The following is an 18734-nucleotide window of genomic DNA, read 5'->3' as shown; positions in this document are numbered from 1 at the left end:
TAATTATATAAAAACTGGGTTGGACGTTGACTGGTAGCATGCTATGAGGGTCGTTAATTTCAAATCTTGTGAATCTTCTAAAAGTGGGCAACGGCCCATCACGAGCTCATGGAGTTTCTCATGATTTGTCAGGCCATGGAAACTAGTGGCGAAATAACTAGACATTTGGGTCGGGCGGCGAGCAAAGTCTTAGAGTTATCTAAAACTTGTGATATTCGAGTGCATTCTTGTTTGCATGCGCTTATTTTTTGCGAGCAGCAAAATAATAACAAATATTCGGCAAACATTCCCTGTGTGCAGTTGTATTTTGCACATAGTTAATTGGAGTTAAGTGCGGAAAAAAATAAAGCCCCTCTGACATCATCGTGATCATCATCATAATAACGATAATCCATTCGTTATTTGCTCGAAGAGCTTATCATTTCCATTCTTTTGTGGGAAAATGTTTTTGGTCTGGATGAATTTATGCAAGTGTGGGTATGAAATGTAATATTCTGTAAGACTGCTCAGACTAGGACAAAAAAGAACACAGAACTTGAATTTTTCGACTCGATTCTTTCGAAATGGCAGTGACGACGATGTTCGCTATACGAGTATGCGTAAAATTGCTTTTGCGGAACGGAAATCACGTTTTCTTGCTTTCTTGCCAGCTATCTGAATGGCGTAAGCGTAACTGTTATATATTTTCTCTTCATACTGTACCGCAATTGGAATTTCATACATTCGCTGGCTCCTCTTCATGTATGCCTGGAAGCCGAAGTTGATGAACGGCCTATTGTTTTTTTTTTATTATTTTTATTGTGGTATTATTAGCGAATGATTCGTTTGGATGAAGAAGAGTAGCTATTCTAAAATTATTTCGTCCAATCTATAAACAGTTGAGGATTCGTCATGAATATACGATAATTGCTTCCTATTGGAGCGAAAGATTCGAGCCCATAATTAACTGGCTGAGTAATGTTGCCTTATGTTTAGTACTCGGCATTGAACGTATGGAAAATTTCAATGCAAAACATCTACGCATTTGGAAGACATAAAAGATACAAGTGACTCATAGCCGGCGCGAGCGTCATCGGCGTGATCATCAGCCCGGCTAAATTATTGAGTACGGCATGTAGATGAAGACGACTCAATGCCACACCCACTTCTCCAAATTTCCCAACAGAGAAGCCGAGCTGACATTATCCACCAAGGTATCTGCATTCGCGATCCGTGCAATCATGGTACTGGGTCGGTGGAGGTTGCGATCATGATCCCACTCCGACCATACCGGCATGACTAGCCCCGTGACTTTTGATAATCATAATTACGGCTAGAGCAATGAATCGTAATGATTGCTAAAAATTACGCTATTACGAAATTCGCAGAAAACAAACAAATTACCAGCAACGCCAGAACGACTACTGTGTTTGCCATTGATTCCGTGATCAGGAGAATTTCTCGCTCTCATGCTCCATAAAAACGTAATGTAGCAAGAGGCTAACCTGGATTTTCTTTTTTCATATCTGCTCTTTTTTTTTAAATTAAAACTTTCCAGAAATTACTTTTGTCGGTCGGTCATAGCAAATAGTATGTTGAATGCTGGTCTCTTTATACCTGGTTGAACACAACGGACTTTCAAAACAGCTCAGCAATGTTAATCAACGTTCATTTCTTGTTTCAGTTCGTGGTTTTAGTACTTATTCGTCAGCATCTTGCAGTTTCGATTAAAAAAAGTGAAAAAGGCGAAAAGACTGAATGCGAAAGAAGAATAAAGTACACTTTTCTTCTGCCATGCATATTTCGTATCTTTTTCAGTACAATGATTTTAGAGATTGTTGAATGTAGTGAGCCGATAGCACTAGGCCAGGCTTAGTAGGCAACTCGTGCTAGCTTCAAGCTGCAGGCCAAAACGAATACCGAGTTTAAGCCAATAGTTGGCATCGGCATGAGTAAATGTACGTTTGTGCACCACCATTCCTCTTGAGTGTTACGTGTTTGCTTGTGACTCACAACTAGCCCGGCTAGCGGAATCACTTACTGTGTTTAATTGTTATTACCTCAATCAATAAATCGCATGATATTTTTTCATAAATTCTGTTAAGTGTCAACTTCCTAAACTACTGGCGCGATAAGTGAGTTGTTGGCTCGTTTCGATGTCAACTAGTTTACGCTCGTTTAAATTGTGATCATATGGTAAAAGGAGAGTGGTTGCAGATCCCGGACTCTAGACTAATTGTGCAGACAATATACCCAGCAATTTATTGTTTATTGTTGTATGGTGGACCCTGTGTGTGAATCGTCGAGTCATCAAATAATTCTATGGTAGTATGGTTTTAGATATTATTACACATTTATAGAGATAGATACATACTAGTCATTGCAAATTTGCATTTGAAACCCTTTAAGAGGAAAGCAGTTTGCATATTCTCGGTTAAATGATGCAACTTACGACAGGTATTCAAGAGTTTTTTTCTCCCGAAAAAGGCACAAAGAATGATATGAATTGTATCTGCCATCTACAACTACCAGTCGAATCATAAAGTGGCAGTAATCGATTCAAAACTAGTCCAACGTAGCATCTTCGTCTCCATTACCGCAAGACGTCGTTCATTGTCTTTTATGGTCGGCCAACACTCAGAACCATAGAGAGCGACTGGACGGACGACATTGCGGTAAATTTTAGATTTGAGACGTTCGTTGATAAGTCGATCACAAAGGACACCAGCTGTGGAACGCCACTTCATCCAGGTTGCGTTAATGCGTGAAGCAGTTTCATAACGCAGTTCTCCATTGGCTGATAGCGTTGACCCGAGGTATTTAAATCGCTCAGTTCTGGGCAGATCACTGCCACTGACAGTGATTGTGCCTGTTTCATGGGGATCGGTCGTCAAAAATTCTGTTTTGCTTAAATTCAATCTGAGACCGTGTTGCATGAGGCGATCATTCCATTTTTGAACAAGTTGCTCAAGATCATTTTTGCTACCAGATGCTAGGAAAACATCATCTGCATAAAGCAGTGTGTAGGGCGCTGGACGTTGGATATCCCGTGTGACGGTGTCCATAACAAGAACAAAAAGGAGTGGTGAGAGGGCGCATCCTTGATGAACACCAACAGAGACACGAAGCGGTTTTGATACACCCGCCATACTTCGAACTTTACTTTTCGGATCGTGGTAGAGCAATTGAACCCAGCGCACGAGTTCTTCTGGCGCGAAGTGTTGTCGTAAAGCATATCAGATAAGTTCGTGTGGTACACGGTCAAACGCTTTCTCTAGATCCAGAAATGCAATGTAAAGAGGGCGATGCTTCTCACGCTGTTTCTCCATGAGTAACCGCGCAGCGTGTATTGCGTCAGTAGTTCCACAGTTTTTGACAAATCCGGCTTGATTCACGGTTATTTCAACGATATCGCGAATACGGTTGTCAAGAATGCGTTCAAAAATCTTCATGGTATGGGAAAGTAACCGGATTGGACGTTAATTTGAACATTCTGCTGGACTACCTTTCTTTTTCCATATTGGAACAGTGGTACTTTCTTGCCAGTCAGATGGTGTTCTTCCTTCCTGAATAACCCGGTTAAAGAATTCACTGAGCCACAGTGTTGGGTCTCAGCTCTTCGCTTTCCAGAGCTCAGATGCGATGTCGTCAGGTCCTGTTGCTTTCCCCGATTTCATTTGTTTTATTGCCTCCTCGACTTCAGTTGCGCTGACTGGTGGAACTGCTCCAAATGTCGGCAATGATTGTGGAAGTGGAGGATGAGCAAATTCTTCAGTTGAAATCTGCTCGAAGTATTCTCGCCATCTATCCGTTGCGGCTCGACGGTTGGTAAGCAAAGTACCGTTCTTGTCATTAACACAATAGAAGTGTTCGATATCCTGTGTGCGTTCATCACGGCTTTTAGCAAGTCGATACAGATCTCTCTCACCATCCCGAGTGTCCAGTTTATCGTAAAGATTTTTGGAATGGTTCGCTCGGATGACAGCGACTGCTTTCTTTGCTTCCCGGTTGGCATTCTTATAAATTTGCCAATTAGCAGACGTTTTATCGTCGAGAAATTTGTGGTAGAGGCGTTTCTTTTCACGGACCTTCATTTCAACATCATCATTCCAAAGCCAAGTATCTCGGTTGATGTACCGCTTACCCGGCTTGGTGACCCCGAGGGTTGCAGAGGCCGCTTTATTGTGTCTTTTATTTGGTTCCATGATTCTTCCACATTCGTAATGGTTGGCAATCGTATGAGTGAGACCGTTTCTTCTTTCTTCTCACCAAATCGCCACCATTTAATGCGCGGCGGGCCGGTGCGTTCCTCACGCCGTTTTATCGGTGGCTTAATTCGCAGGACGGCAATCAACGGCCGATGTTGAGGTGCGATGGTCTCATAGGGAACGACTTTGCAATCAGTGACAGTGGTAAAATGTTGGCGGCTTATGAGAATATAGTCGATTTGCGTTTTATTGTTTCCACTATAAAATGTGGGAAGATGAGACAATCGTTTGATGAACCATGTATTCATAAGTACAAGGTCATGGGTGTCCGCAAAATCGATTATACGCTCGCCACCTTCATGGCGCCCTCCGAACCCCTTTCCCCCATGGCACCTGTTACCGTCTGCCTTTTCACCCACATGACCATTAAGGTCGCCGGCAATGATTATATAATCGTCAGGCACGTGACAAGTCTTTTCATCGAGAAGTTGCCAGAAGGCATCTTTCTCGGCATCAGGTCGACCTGTCTGTGGTGCGTACGTGGTGAAGAAGTGAATAGTGCGATCAGCTGATATAATGGTGAGCTTCATGAGCCGATCATCAAATCGTTCGACTTCTTTAATGGCATCACGGAAACCCTCTGAGATGGCAATACCAACACCATATTGAGTGTGTGGGTTACCAAAATAGAGAAGTTTGTAGCCATTTTTACCGCGTTCGCGTTCAATGTCGCAGCTTTTGGAACCAGACCATCGGGTTTCTTGCAGAGCGCAGATGTCAATGCACCTTTTCCGAAGGGCTCTTGCGAGTTCCTCGGTCTTTCCAGTTAGGGTACCAACATTTAGCGTGCAGACACGTATTTGTTTTGTTCGTTGTGTGCGGACTAACTTGCTTACGTCCTGACGCCATCCATGCGTCAAGAACCCTTGCCCATTTCTCGACAGGACCGGGGCCCGTCCTATCGCATCGACTGAGGTGGACGCCCTAGCATTTCTCCGAGGCTTGTGACTCAATCCGATCATCATGTTTGTAACGACATTCTATGCATTTTCTTGGTCGACCTGTCGCGAGGCCTGTCACCAAGAGAGATCAGGTAGGATTTAGCATGGTAGGATAACTCCAACTATACTCTATTTACCTCTTTTTCTGATCTCAGCATTTTATTTTTGTTTTACTGAGGATAGTACAGAGTACGTTGCCTCAAACTACTATTCGCCAAGATTCAGCCTTATTGAGCAGCAGTTTAATGATTTCTTCAACACTTTCGGACGAAAATTTAGTGCTGCAGGGGACTCAGCTCGGAGTAATTCTACTGGGCACCAGGCTTTTCCTTGAGGGAAAGCAATTATTAACAGAATTAACTAAGAGAGAGTGTGTGTGTTTGCGATCTAGCGTCTAGCGTCGTGATTATCATCAGAACCTCCACTTTAAATCAACGAAAAGTGAAGTCCTCGGTGTTTAACGTAGGTACCTGTCTTCAGACTTAATCCTACGGCCCTCTTCAGGCACGGATTGATTTTGTGACCACAAGCGCAACGGTACCAGTCTATACCAAGTGCATGGCTTAGCATTCATACTGGTGGATGCAAGAATTACCTAAATCTCTACCGAACTATGGAGTACGGCACCCGTGTTGATACGCAACACCACGTCGAGGCCCGAAGGTCTCTTCTCGCTTGAGCACAGCCACCATGAAACTCCCACAAGGGGGCCAACCGCAACAAACCGAGCTGTACGCAGATACGACAGGAATTCTCCTGAAGTATAAGAGTCCAGGGGCTACCTCGGTTCCCATGGTACCAGTATACCCCTGGTAAGGTTTCGTGACCGAAGCCACTTCAGATGAGTCCCCGTGCAGACTCGGGTCTGATCGCCCTTGCTAGGCCTCGGAGCATTCGCCTACTGCATCACGGCCGGCAAGCCAATGCGATACAGCGCTTCCCGGTGCCACCACGTGGCGATTCTCCTGGGCCACTTGGCTTTGGTTCAGCCGACAGGGTTGCCGCCCCATCTTCCTCCCCGCCACCTCAGAGCACCAAATCAACGAAAAAAAAAGCAGGGCAACTCGAGAGACCTTGCAATTCTAGTAAACAGCACATATAAAAGGAACATCGATAGACCCAAAAAAGCAACTGGCCATAACCTAGCCCAAGGTACAATCGTCAAAGAATCGCCAAGGGTTGAGGCATTTCAGGAATATGGAATCTTTGATAGCACGTTTAGATTGGAATACTATACTTCCGAGTAGAAGCCATCACAAATTATCCCCGAGCCAAGAAGGACCTTTCGCGCATGAAAGCTTCCTACAATTCCCTCGAATTTCTTTGGAAAATCGGAAAATTATATCCTGATCCGAAGATGAAACGTGAACAATACCAGAATATAATGGAACAAGTACCAGAGTCGTAGTAGTAGCAAGGATCGACATAGAGAGCAAAATACTTGAAATGCAGCATTGGCTTCTAATGAAAAAAAAAACAATTGCGAAAACAACAATTTTTATTTAACCTATAAAAATACAATTCTAAATTAACCTAACTTATGTACTACCTTAACAGCATAGCCTAATCTAAGGTACAATCTATGGCTTAAACTAACTTATCACTAAAGAATAAATGGCAAATATATGAAAAGATGTTTGGAGTCGAAAAAAACCTCCATTGATTAAATTTTTTTTATAAAAGCGGGCGGGCAGGGAAGGAACTAGGATGTGGGTTGGGATGGGGGGCATGCGGGAGGGGTTTGGGAAAGGAAGCTAGGAGTGGCGCTAAGGATGGGTAGGTTTTGAAAACTGGGATGAGCAGTAGATACCGTTGTAGAAGATTACTCTACCGCCGGGGTCGAAAAGGAGGTTACGGGACTTTAGAGATAAGAGGATTTGTGGGGACAGATGAGTTCATAGAAGATTCTCTTCGACGATCTCGATATGCATGGTTTGGGAGATAAGTGGATTTGAGTGTGACATGGATTTTTCAAGGAATTTGAGGGCATTACGGGCTAGGACGGCGTCGATGCGGGGCGTTTGGGAGAAGTCGTAGAGGATCTGGTTGGAGATGTATTTGGAGCAGTCTTCGTTTTTGTATATATTGGTGCAATGGCGGAGGATTCTGCGCTCTTTGCAGCGGATTCGTTCGATTTGGTGAGGGGAAGCGTCGGACCAGAAGATGAAGCCGAAAACGAGGAGGGGACGGATAAGCTGTTTGTAGCAAAACAGCTTGACTTTCTGAGGTGTTGGGCTAGTGTATTTTAGGATTGGGTAGAGGGATTTGAAGGCACCTGTTGCACGGTTCAGTGCCTTCGTGATATGTGGGACGTGGGATAGGCGAGAATTGATTGTCACCCCTAGGTAGGTGACTTCTTTGACGGTTGGGATGGTGTCGTTGTGGACCTTCAGGGATAGGGTTGAAATGTCGTTCCTCATTTTCGGCGTCATCCTAGCGGTACCACGGAATACGATGGTTTCGCATTTTTGTGGATTTAGGGACAGTTTCCAGCGGGTGAAATACCAGTAGAGCTCGTTCAAATAGGAATTCAGGCGGGCTTCACCGGCAGGGATGTTTCTGGTGGAGGTGTAGAGGATGAGATCATCCGCGTATTGAAGGATTCGAATTGGATTTGAGCGTGGAGTTGGTTTAGGAAGGTCTGCGGTAAATAGGGAAAAGAGGGTAGCGGAGAGGACTGACCCCTGAGGGATGCCAGCCGGGCTAGAATATGGGGAGGAGAGGTGTTCACGGAGTTGGACTTGGGATTTCCGCCCATCAAGAAAACTAAGAATTAGCTTGCAGAGGTGCGGATGGAACTGGAGGACTTCAGAAAGCTTGTATGCGAGTCCGTATTGCCATACGGAGTCGAAAGCCTTCTTTATGTCGAGGAGACAGGCTATGGTCGGAGCGTTCCGGTTGAGACCGAGGAGGACGTCCGATTTGAGCACGAGTAGTGCATGCTCGACTGAGTGTGGTGAAAACGTGCACATCCACAATAATCTAAAAATGCTTTTAATCAAAAATGAAATTGGTAGAATCTGCAAATTCCATAAGTCACAACTACTTCATCATCCAAATTAACTAATCAGATATATACTGTAATATCCAACAGCCATATTAAAAGAAAATATTTTTGCATAGAATGGAACTGCGCCACGACATATACATATGTACAATTGTTTAATTTTAAACAAATTTTATTCACCTAATTATCGTTACAAGGTCATAATATTCCATTTTGTAAACTTTCTGTTAGTTTTTTTTTTTTTTTTTCGGAAAATATTCAGAGATTAATTGAATTAAGACAAAAAAGTCTATCTACACACATTGGCCATTGGCAATAGAACGGGGTTTCGGTTTGGTCACCAACGCCACAATTCATATGTCCTTGCCTGTCTGCCTGTGTGTTTCATCATCTGTTTATCAACTCAGGAATGAACGAATGGTATGTGGATTATACTTCATGAATATAGTAATTTTGCATTGCCTTCAAAGGGGGTCCTTCCCTTTATTTCAGCATATGAAATGAAACCCATCGAATAAAAGATTTTTTTTCTGGTGTAAAAGATTGATAATAAAAAACTTTTTATAACTGGGTTTGACCGGTTTGATCTTTTACTGCAAATTAAGATAATTTCGAATTGTTTTTACTTGAAAAATGACTTCCGGAAAATTAGCAATGGACGTGATGCTATTTCGTGCCGGAGTATTTCAGTTTTAAATTCGACGAATGTTGCTGTTGTAAGCGCACGAACAATGATTGCCCAAAGCTCTCCATTAGGTTTGTGTTTGGCGAACAAGCAAGCCGCGTAAAACTCTTATTTTTTGAGCACCTAGTCGGTTGTTAATGCCACGATTACTGTGAATGTAAGCGATATAGATATATAGGGCTCGAGGCTATCAAAGAGGACTACATTCGGCGCAGGACAAATCGCTAACATGGCAATTAGTCTGGCAAGTACGAGAAAGATCTGAGTTCGACGTATCATTGGACTATGATTTGAAGTGTGTTGGTCAGAGTAGGCCCTTCCCCTTATCCATCAATTAATTTTCAATTGTTTGATAGAATACTCCAATAACTGCACTTAAGATGCCTGTTCTTCTTGGGTAAAGTATTGTTGGTCATTTTCACCCAGCATCCAAAAAAGGTTCTCTTGTCAGCATTTCAAAATGAGGAGGCTGGTAAACCTGCAGAAACTATTAATTCTTCGAGACAGGGAGAAGCCGTAATCGGAGTATCTAATCCAAAAAGACTACACAGAGGAAGAGCAAGTCGAGTATCTAGCCAGCACGGGATGTCATTGCATATACGCCGGTTAGGTACGAGGTAGTTAACTTGCGCGTGTGCCGATGACGCCTAGATGGTTTTCTTATGTATATTTGCTCATTCCATACATCAGATACTCGCCGTCAACCCCATTAAAAAAAATGCGCGGAATTCTTCATACGCAAACGATTGAAGGTCAGACATACGCAGTGCTTTTCTTTCACCATATAAATTCAAACAATGCGCCGGAGACGAATCTCCTGTATTTTCTTGGTTTAAATATTCATCCACGAAAGGTGGAACTTTATAAGATTTCTATTACATTTGACATTTCGTTTCCGTTAGTACCCTTAATCGCATCATAAAAAAACTAACCTGCAAAATCTTTCGTAGAGGGGATCACAGGACCGAAAAGAATCTTATTTGCGGTAACTTCTGTTTCCTTTTCTGAAACTGAAATAAATCAAAAAAGACGATATTGGAAGAAACCCTGATTTAACCTAGCAGCTTTTGCCCAAGTGTATATGTAAGACAATGAAGTTGAAGTAAGATCACATCAACAATACTTGAATCAACTGTAGGTTGCAATGTAATTTGTGTGATCCAATGTTCGTTGCCACTCGGAACCCATTTAATAGCACATGCCGTAACATTTTTTCATTGCTATTTTTACGATCCTCAAGACTATCTTTCTCCATCATATGTGTGTTGGTGTAAACACAAAACACAAATCGGTTTACTGTCTGTCTGTTTTTTTTTGAGGAGGTGGAAGTAGAAATCTTCAAAAGACTATGGCCTGGGCACGCCAGAGTGTGGGATTTTTACCCACTAAAACCCGGACAACTCCGGACAAAATTTTCCGGTGATAGCACTTCACCTAGAGTTTCCTCTAGGTTCCTCCTTTCTTCCACGAACCTAGGACACTGGAAGAAAACGTGTGTTGGGTCCTCTGGGACCCCGCAGTTTGGACAATTAGGCGAGATGTCCAATTTAAACCTGTACAGGTATTGACGGTACCCTCCATGGCCGGTGAGAAACTGGGTGAGATTATAATTGATCTCCCCATGCTTTCTCTCCAGCCACTCCCCGATGGAAGGGATCAACCTGTAAGTCCAACGACCCTTTTCTGACTGGTCCCATCGCTGTTGCCATCTGCTTATGGATCTCTCTCTTTCGGCTTTTTCCCACGCTGGATTTTTTTAGCTCAAACATGAGATCCCATTTCTGGGTCCTCCGGATTTTGCTGACACTTCCGCCTAGGTCTTTTAGGTCGGGGTCAGATTTCACCTTCTTCAGTATCTCCGCATATGTTAGATGTCCTTTGCTGGAGATTACAATTGCCTCCGGGCGAATTCGCACCTTTTTTTATTCACGACCTTAGTCCAACCATTGTTCTTATTTTCTTTTAGTTTCGGTTCACTAGCCGACTTTACTACTTTTGGTTCTTTGGGCCCTTCTGAACTTTTAGTTCCGTTTGTTGGACTGGTTGAGATCCCTTTTTTCCTTTTTGGGGCCTGTTGATTCCCCAAAGCTTCCCCCTCCTTGTCTCGTACTCTTTTACTTGAGCGAAGGTCGGCGACTTTGTGCTTGGGTGTCACTTGGGTCGCCTGTGACACTGTTGAGGTTGGGATGTCCGGCTTTTCCTTAGGCTTTCTTATTTCTTCCTGTGACCTATTGTAAAGCAACCTGATGGCTCTCACTATGTTCTTAATGGCTTGGTGCACGTTGTGCTTATCCTTGATGAATTCGGACAGCTCAACTGTTTTAGTCCCAAGCTGCATAAAAGGTAGTTCTTCTGGGTCAGGCCTCTGTTCTCGATGAGTCCTGGCCAGATTACTCCTTTTACTGACTCCTTCAACTTTTTCAGTTGCTGAGCTCCCATGAGCTTTCTCTTTTGCTGGCTTTGATATTGGAGGAGATCGTAAAATTGATGAGCTTCTCCTGAATGGATCTATTTGCTGCTGCTGGAGTACCTCTTGATCAGATCCGATGGGTGTCGAAATCGCCTTTTTTGACCAGCTATCTCCTTTTAACCCATCATTCCTTGCCTTTGCAATTGGTGTTCTTGGCAGAGTTGTGCTTCGTTTGAACACCTCCTTCTCCAAATCTAAAAAACTTGTAGTATTAGATGCAACGGTGGCCAAGTTGTCCACCACCGAAGCAATGCGGTCGAGGGATATCGACGGCCGGGAGTCCGCTTGCTCACTCCCAAAAGCCGCCGATACTGGGGTTCCGAGCCCCTGCAATTCGTCTCATTGGTCGTCCATATTGGTTTTATTTTCTGGGTGTCCTTCCCATAGCCATTTTGGTCCACGCACCAGAGATGAGCAAACACTAGCCCATGCACAGTCAGTAAAGAAAAGTGCATAAACACATATTTACACATCAATAGGTATGCCCCAATCCGCCAGCTGGGGTCGCGCCTGATGGGAGATCTGGCCACTCCTCACAGGTATGTCTGTCTGTCTGTCCGTCATACGCATTTTTCTCAAAGACGGTTGTAGCGATTCACACCAAATTTGGTAGAAAAGTGGGAACTGTGAACACTCACGCATTTAGTGAGTTACATTCTTTTACGTCGAATTTAAGGGGAGGTCTCCATACATGCAAAAGGGGGGTGCAAATTTTTTTTTCATCAAATATAGTCGTGTGGGGTATCAAATTAAAGGTCTCGGTTAGCACTTTCAAAAGCCGGTCTTAGTTTTGACATTTGGTGAAAAGGTACGGGGTGCGGGGCGTTGAAAGTGGTCATTTTTTTAACGAATCCATTCTCAGAAACTACCCTTCTCTCTCTTTATAAAAGAAATACACAAAACCTTTCGTACCTGAAGCGTGCAGCTTCCGGTTTCCCGACTTGTTTTAATTGTAAAAATGTAAGGAGGCACCCTTCAAGGCAACATCTAACTTTTTTTCTTTTCATAGCAACTGGCGACAATTAAGAAAGTAGTTCTGCAATAGTACACACTGATTCGTTGGCGTTTGTTTTGGTCCATTCGAGGCATGACTAGCAATTAATAAATACTAATAAAATTGCTATTAAATGATATAAAAGCATACAGCAAGCCGACCTGTTTTTTAATACTCAGTACCTTTTCTTCCCTCCTTCTTCTAAATGCAGCTCAAACCTCAACATACAAAAACATTCAAACAATCTCATTCATTTCGGACACAGAATGTTGTGGAGAAAGATTATACATTTGTGTTGTACATATAATTAACGAACTCATGGAAGTTCATTACACCCAAAACGAAAAATTCACAAGTGTACAATAGCTGCTGGAAATGACGTACACATTGGGATGATAGCAACAATATAGATTAGATGCTAGATACATGGTTTGTAGCTGAAATATTCAGATATTCAGATGTTCCGCACAACTAAGAAAATTGTTCCGGAGGTTAACGTTTCTTCGCGTCATGATTCTTGCATTTTTTCCCTCCTAAAAAGTGAAGATATTCAGTGGAAAAAAGAAGAGCTCAAATCCACGATCCAAAAGATTAGACAAAATAATCACCGATTTAGTAGATTCCATTGGAAAGGTTGTGCTGTGGGGAGATTAGAGCGGAAGGGATTCTGGTACGCTTTTCCCAACATGCGTCTATTAATTGGACGATGTATTTCTCGCGAAGCGTACAATTGATAAATTGTAGGTATAGTGTATCGTCAAAAATGCTAGTAGTCCCGAGATTGGGAAAATGTTGCAACCCATGTTCATGGAGTTGCTGAAAGGTGTCATCGACTTTTTCGCTCTTTCCCCGAAAATTTCAAGTTACTTCTGTTGCGATTTTTCATCGAAACTCCGTTGCGCTTGCTCGCTGAGGTTGTAACTACGTCTAATTAATAAAAATTACTTTTTGACTGAGCAAAAACAATTGGCCCCGCTTCCCATTTCGCGAACCGGGCATTAGACGAGCTCTGAGCTCTTCCTCTGATGTCACTCTGAAGGTTTATTACTTTGCGATGTTAACGTGTGAAGTGGTTAAAATAAGAATGCCAGTATGGAAGAGAGGAAACATTATCTTTAACAATTCAATTCAAGTGGGCATCATATATGGCTGCCTGGAAGCAAAACTGTATATAGTTGTGGTTTATGAGATTCATTTCGACGCATACAAACGAGCATGATAAAACCATTCAAAGTTTTTCGTAAATTGAGATATTGGCCGGTTAGCAAGTGGCACCCCGTGGGGAATTAGAGTTTTCATTGCTCTCGTTATCATATGCATTTGCTTTTCAGCTTTCGGATTTAGAAATAACTCAAATGGTTGTCCGCCAAATTGAAAAAAAAAACAACTTACCAATGAAATAAAATCATTGTTCGGCCCACAATAGGAAAGAAAGTAGACCACATAAAATTGCATTTACATTGCCTTCACCAGACAAAACTTAATGCGAAGATTATTCCATGAAAAACTTTTGATATTATGCTTTTATGGTGGTTAGACATGTATTTTTGCAGAAACCGGCTTAAGCAGGTGTTGTGGCAACTATCAGTGGTGCTTCTAAAAAACTAATTATTCCGCCAATGGATTAAGATAAAAGTGATTTTTGAGCAGATAATATGAATCAGATCAGATTCTCAAGGAAATTCACAGAATCTACAACTGAAAGCCGATCATTGCCATTTCTGATGATTTCTAGTCCTCATTTATTGCTAAGCAAAATAAAATCTGATCAGAATTCACAAGAAATCGGGTGTTATATATATGAGGGTTTTTTTTGTATTGATATTTTGCTGCTTTAGAAAAAAGAACCTATGTAAACTTTTTCAGGATGGACTTTTATTCAAAATTAGTCTACTTTACGAAAAATGGGTAAATTTGGTTTAAGTTTCATCATCATCATCATCAACGGCGCGACAACCTGTATCCGGTCTAGGCCTGCCTTAATAAGGAACTCCAGACATCCCGGTTTTGCGCCGAGGTCCACCAATTCAATATCCCTAAAAGCTGTCTGGCATCCTGACCTACGCCATCGCTCCATCTTAGACAGGGTCTGCTTCGTCTTCTTTTTCTACCATAGATATTGCCCTTATAGACTTTCCGGGCGGGATCATCCTCATCCATACGGATTAAGTGACCCGCCCACCGTAACCTTTTTTTTTTGTGCGTACACGGAGGTGGAAAATCTTAGAAAGACACGTCCGCCGCAGCTCCGCCGCCCGAACGGCGGAACAACAGCGGGCGCGTGTGGGATTCACACCCACTAAAAACCACCCCAGCCCCGCGGAACCACCATTGAGGTATTACTTCGCGGGGTAGGTTTGCTCTTAGGCACTCATCCTTCTCCTATTTGCAGCTTTCCTCCTTCTTTGTTCCTTCTGCAACTCCTCCTGCATTTGGATGATTGCGGAGCCAACCGCAAGCCACTTCTCCTCGGACTCCAGCATCTCAGTAACCAAGCTCTCCGGGGTCCCGCTCCTACCCAGCACCTGGTTTAAGCTCCTTCTCTCCATCGTAAATCGTGAGCAGTGAAACATCACATGCTCTGGAAAATCATCCAACCCAAAGCGGGCAGATACTGCCTGTAGCAACCACCGTGTCCCGTGAGGAACTGGGTAATGTGGTAGTTGGTATCCCCATGTTTTCGCTCAAGCCACACCCTAATGTTGGGAATGAGCCGTTGCCCACCGTAACCTATTGAGCCGGATTTTATCCACAACCGGGCGGTCATGGTATCGCTCATAGATTTCGTCATTGTGTAGGCTACGGAATCGTTCATCCTTATGTAGGGGGGTTCATCGACTTTAAAGCCGCCTACGATAGCATAGCCAGGGTAAAACTGTACACGGCCATGAGAGAATTCAGTATCCCGATGAAATTAATAAGACTGACCAATGTGCGAGGCCAGATAAAAGCAGCAGGATCACTCTCAAGACCATTCGACAAGGGGATGCCCTATTATGCGTCCTCTTTAACCTGGCCCTCGAGAAAGTGATCCGTGATGCTGAGGTAAATGCAAGAGGTACGATCCTTTTCAAGTCCACCCAACTACTGGCCTATGCTGACGATATCGACATCATGGAAAGAACCACCCGAGACGTACAAACTGCCTTCATCCAGATCGAGCAGGCGCTGATTGGCGCGAGATCTTGGGCTGCACAAATATATGGTGGCAACGTCAGCACCGAAGACGAATCAGCCAACAACATCAAACCGCACTGGTCAAACACGAAGAAGAATAAGGATAGGAGAATACGACTTTGAGACCGTTGACAATTTCTCCTATCTAAGGTCGAAAATCACAACCGATAACAGCTACGATGATAAAATCCGCGCACGGTTGTTATCAGCCAACAGAGCCTATTTCAGCTTACAAAGACTGTTCCGCTCGAAACGTCTCACCATAGGGTCAAAGCTCTTACTGTACAAGACTATGATCTTGCCAGTCCTCATGTATTCCTCGTAAACTTGGGTTCTTAGCAAGAAAAATTGCGAACTCTTGGCCGCGTTCGAGAAAAGAATCCTCCGAAGAATTTTTAAGTTTCATATCAATCACAAAATTCGTCGTATCACAATAATATTTTTTTCCTTAATAACTAAACAATAAACTCATAAATGTTTAATTAGTATCTCATTGCACCCCTTTTTTGCCTTAATTACGGCTCTAATCTTCCCTGGCATTGATGAAATAAGAATCTGCAGGTCAATTGCAGGACGTGGATCCTTAAGAGGATTAAATCAACCTCATGTTGGCTTTTCGACTTCTGTTCAGCTACCTTTTTCTTCATTAGTGCCCACAAGTTTTAAATGTGGGGTTTAAATTCGAGCTGTTCCCGGATCAAGTCAGTTGCTTTACTGAGTTTTGGGTCAGAAAGTTGCGCACTTTCAAAGCAAAAAAGGTCAAATAATTGTAAAACCTTCAATATTTCTCCTAAAACAGCTAGAGAAAATGAGAAAAAAATATTACTTACAACGTGGGACCTGTGACAGGGCGTAGAATCGTGTTGAAAGATGGACCCCCTTTGAATAGTGACATTGCTCTGCTTCAAGGTATTAGATGCTCCTCCAAAATTCGTTTATAGGCTGCACCATTGACTCTTTCTTAAATTAATGAAAGTCCTTTCACACCATAAAATGAAAAGTAGCCCCAGATCATCCTGCTCACCGGCTGGCATGCTGTGGTCTGAACACACTTCCCACTGTATCGCTCACCTGAACTTCTCTATACGTAGTGGATCATATCCTACCCAAAAATATTAAATTAGGATTCATCGAAGAATATTATAGTTCGCCACTGTTCCAGGGTCGAATTTTCGTGGTCCATTGCCCATAAATAGCGTTGCTTCTGCATTCTTTCATTTAAAAAAAGTCTCCTTTGCGAGACGTCGGCCATGAAATCCGCCCTCTCTGAGCCGCTGACGAACTATTGATGCATCTATTTCTGTCCCAATGGCATCCTTGAGCTCTTTTTTAATGCCCGATGAGCTTTTAAACCGATCCCACAGGCAGAATCTCCACACTAGTCTGTCTTCGGCTGATGTAGTCTTTCTTGGCCTTCCAGAATCTCGTTTCTGAGCAGCAGACCCAGTGGCCCGGAATTCTGTTAAAAAATCAGCTTCGGAGGACTGACTAAATCCCACAACGACCGCTATTTGTTGTGTGTTCATGAAAATATAATCCCCTCGAATCCTTCTTTTGGTAAATATTTCCTGCATCTACGCATCCGAAAAGAGGTCGAATATATTCCCCGCCTTGTTTTCGCAATGGCGGAAATCACTTCAATGATGCGATCTAATAAAACTGTCAAACTGTGTTTGAAAAAACCTGTATTTTCTAAATTATCACCATTTATGTCATAAGCCGCGACAAAAGGCTTCAGGAGACCAGCAACTGGCAGTTGATCATTAACACCTTAAAACACGAAATTAATATCCAAAAAGGACGATGAAATGTTGTTTCGTGCCCTGTTTCACAAATAATTTCCTCAAAACCCCGCTGGAAACTTTTTTGCTGTTCCAAAAAGAAGAAGAAGTGCCATCACCCGATTAAATTCATTTTCTTTGGCTAGGTTTAAATTTTGAGGATCATTTTAATACGAATTAACCTATTAAGTTGTTCAATAAGTTTTGCGGTTCGATAAGAGAGGGCTTTTCTACTAGTCTAATTTTTTTTACGTTGGTACACTCTTTATATGAACTTATGTGAAGTTTCATTGCAATCTGTCTACAAGCCATTTGGCATCGACTGGCCCCAATATTTTTTTACAATGGAAAAATTAAGTATCGTGTAGTGATTGAATTTTTATTTTTGGGAGCTTTAAAAGCAAAGGAAATTCATGAGCGGGTGTTGAAAATGTATAAGGACTCTCCGCCTTCGATTAATACAGTAGAAAGTAGGGTTGCTGAAATTAAACGTGGTTGTACAAGCCTTGGAAACGATCCACGTCAAAGACGTCCAAAAACAGCAACAACACCAGAAATCGCAGGAAAAATCCAGGATATCATATCGGAAAATCGGCGAGTGACTGAAAGAAATTTAGTAGAAGCCCTAGGCATCTCATTGGGCATTGTAAGCAATATTTTGACTGAAGTATTGGGTTTCAAAAAGCGGTGCGAAAATGGGTGCCGCAGTCGCTAACAATGGAACAAAAACACATTCGAATCCAACTTTCTCAGCAACCTTTAGAGCGTTTTCGAAAGGATAAAGTGGAGTTTGTGGGCCGATTCACCACTATGGATGAGACTTGAGTCTATCACCATGTTACTCAATTATAAGAGGTAAAGAGTGGAGTGAACCTGGTTCTCGGTCCACAGAGATCCGTTCCAAGGTTCTTAAATAGCATCATTTCTATAACTTTTACGCTGGCACAAGTAAATCAATTATATAACAATATGGCGAAGATTTGTATTAATTTAATTTAATTAATAATACGTACGGAAGGTCGCGGTTCAAATCTCACTGGTGGTAGTGGGATTTGTATCGTGATTTGACGTCGGATATCAGTCGACTCAGCTGTGAATGAGTACCTGAGTCAAATCAGGGTAATAATCCCGGGCGAGCGCAATGCTGACCACATTGCCTCCTACAGTATACTGTAGTGTGCCGTCTCGGTCTTGAATGAAGTGCTCTAACACACTTCAAGGCCCTGATCCAATATGGATTGTTGCGCCAACGATTGTTATTATATTATTTAATTATTTTTTTTTTTTTATGGATGGAGGTGGAAATCTTAGAAAGACGCTGCTGTGCCAGGTTGCAGCAGTGTGTGGGATTCACACCCACTAAAACCACCCCCACTCTTCCGCCCCTCCCCGCGGGACCACCGTGAAGTATTACTTCGCGGGGGAGGCTCTA

At 42.8% G+C, this 18734-nt stretch overlaps 1 protein-coding gene across 4 annotated transcripts in view; it reads left to right on the top strand.

Annotated features, from left to right (window-relative positions):
* LOC119647306 (titin-like) overlaps nt 1-18734 on the top strand; it is an 85248-nt gene that overhangs the window by 33261 nt on the left and 33253 nt on the right. Inside the window, exon 1 of one of the 4 annotated variants that reach the window (XM_038048218.1) lies at nt 1925-2304. The exons of the other annotated variants lie outside the window; for them this stretch is intronic. The gene's annotated coding sequence lies outside the window, so the exon portion shown is untranslated. Of the gene's footprint in view, nt 1-1924; nt 2305-18734 lie in introns of those variants that run through there. 4 annotated transcript variants of the gene reach the window in all.

Source organism: Hermetia illucens, chromosome 1 (assembly GCF_905115235.1).
Source record: "Hermetia illucens chromosome 1, iHerIll2.2.curated.20191125, whole genome shotgun sequence".
Lineage (NCBI taxonomy): Eukaryota > Metazoa > Arthropoda > Insecta > Diptera > Stratiomyidae > Hermetia > Hermetia illucens.
Note: the sequence above shows the minus strand (reverse complement) of the source record. Positions and strands in the feature narration are given on the sequence as shown.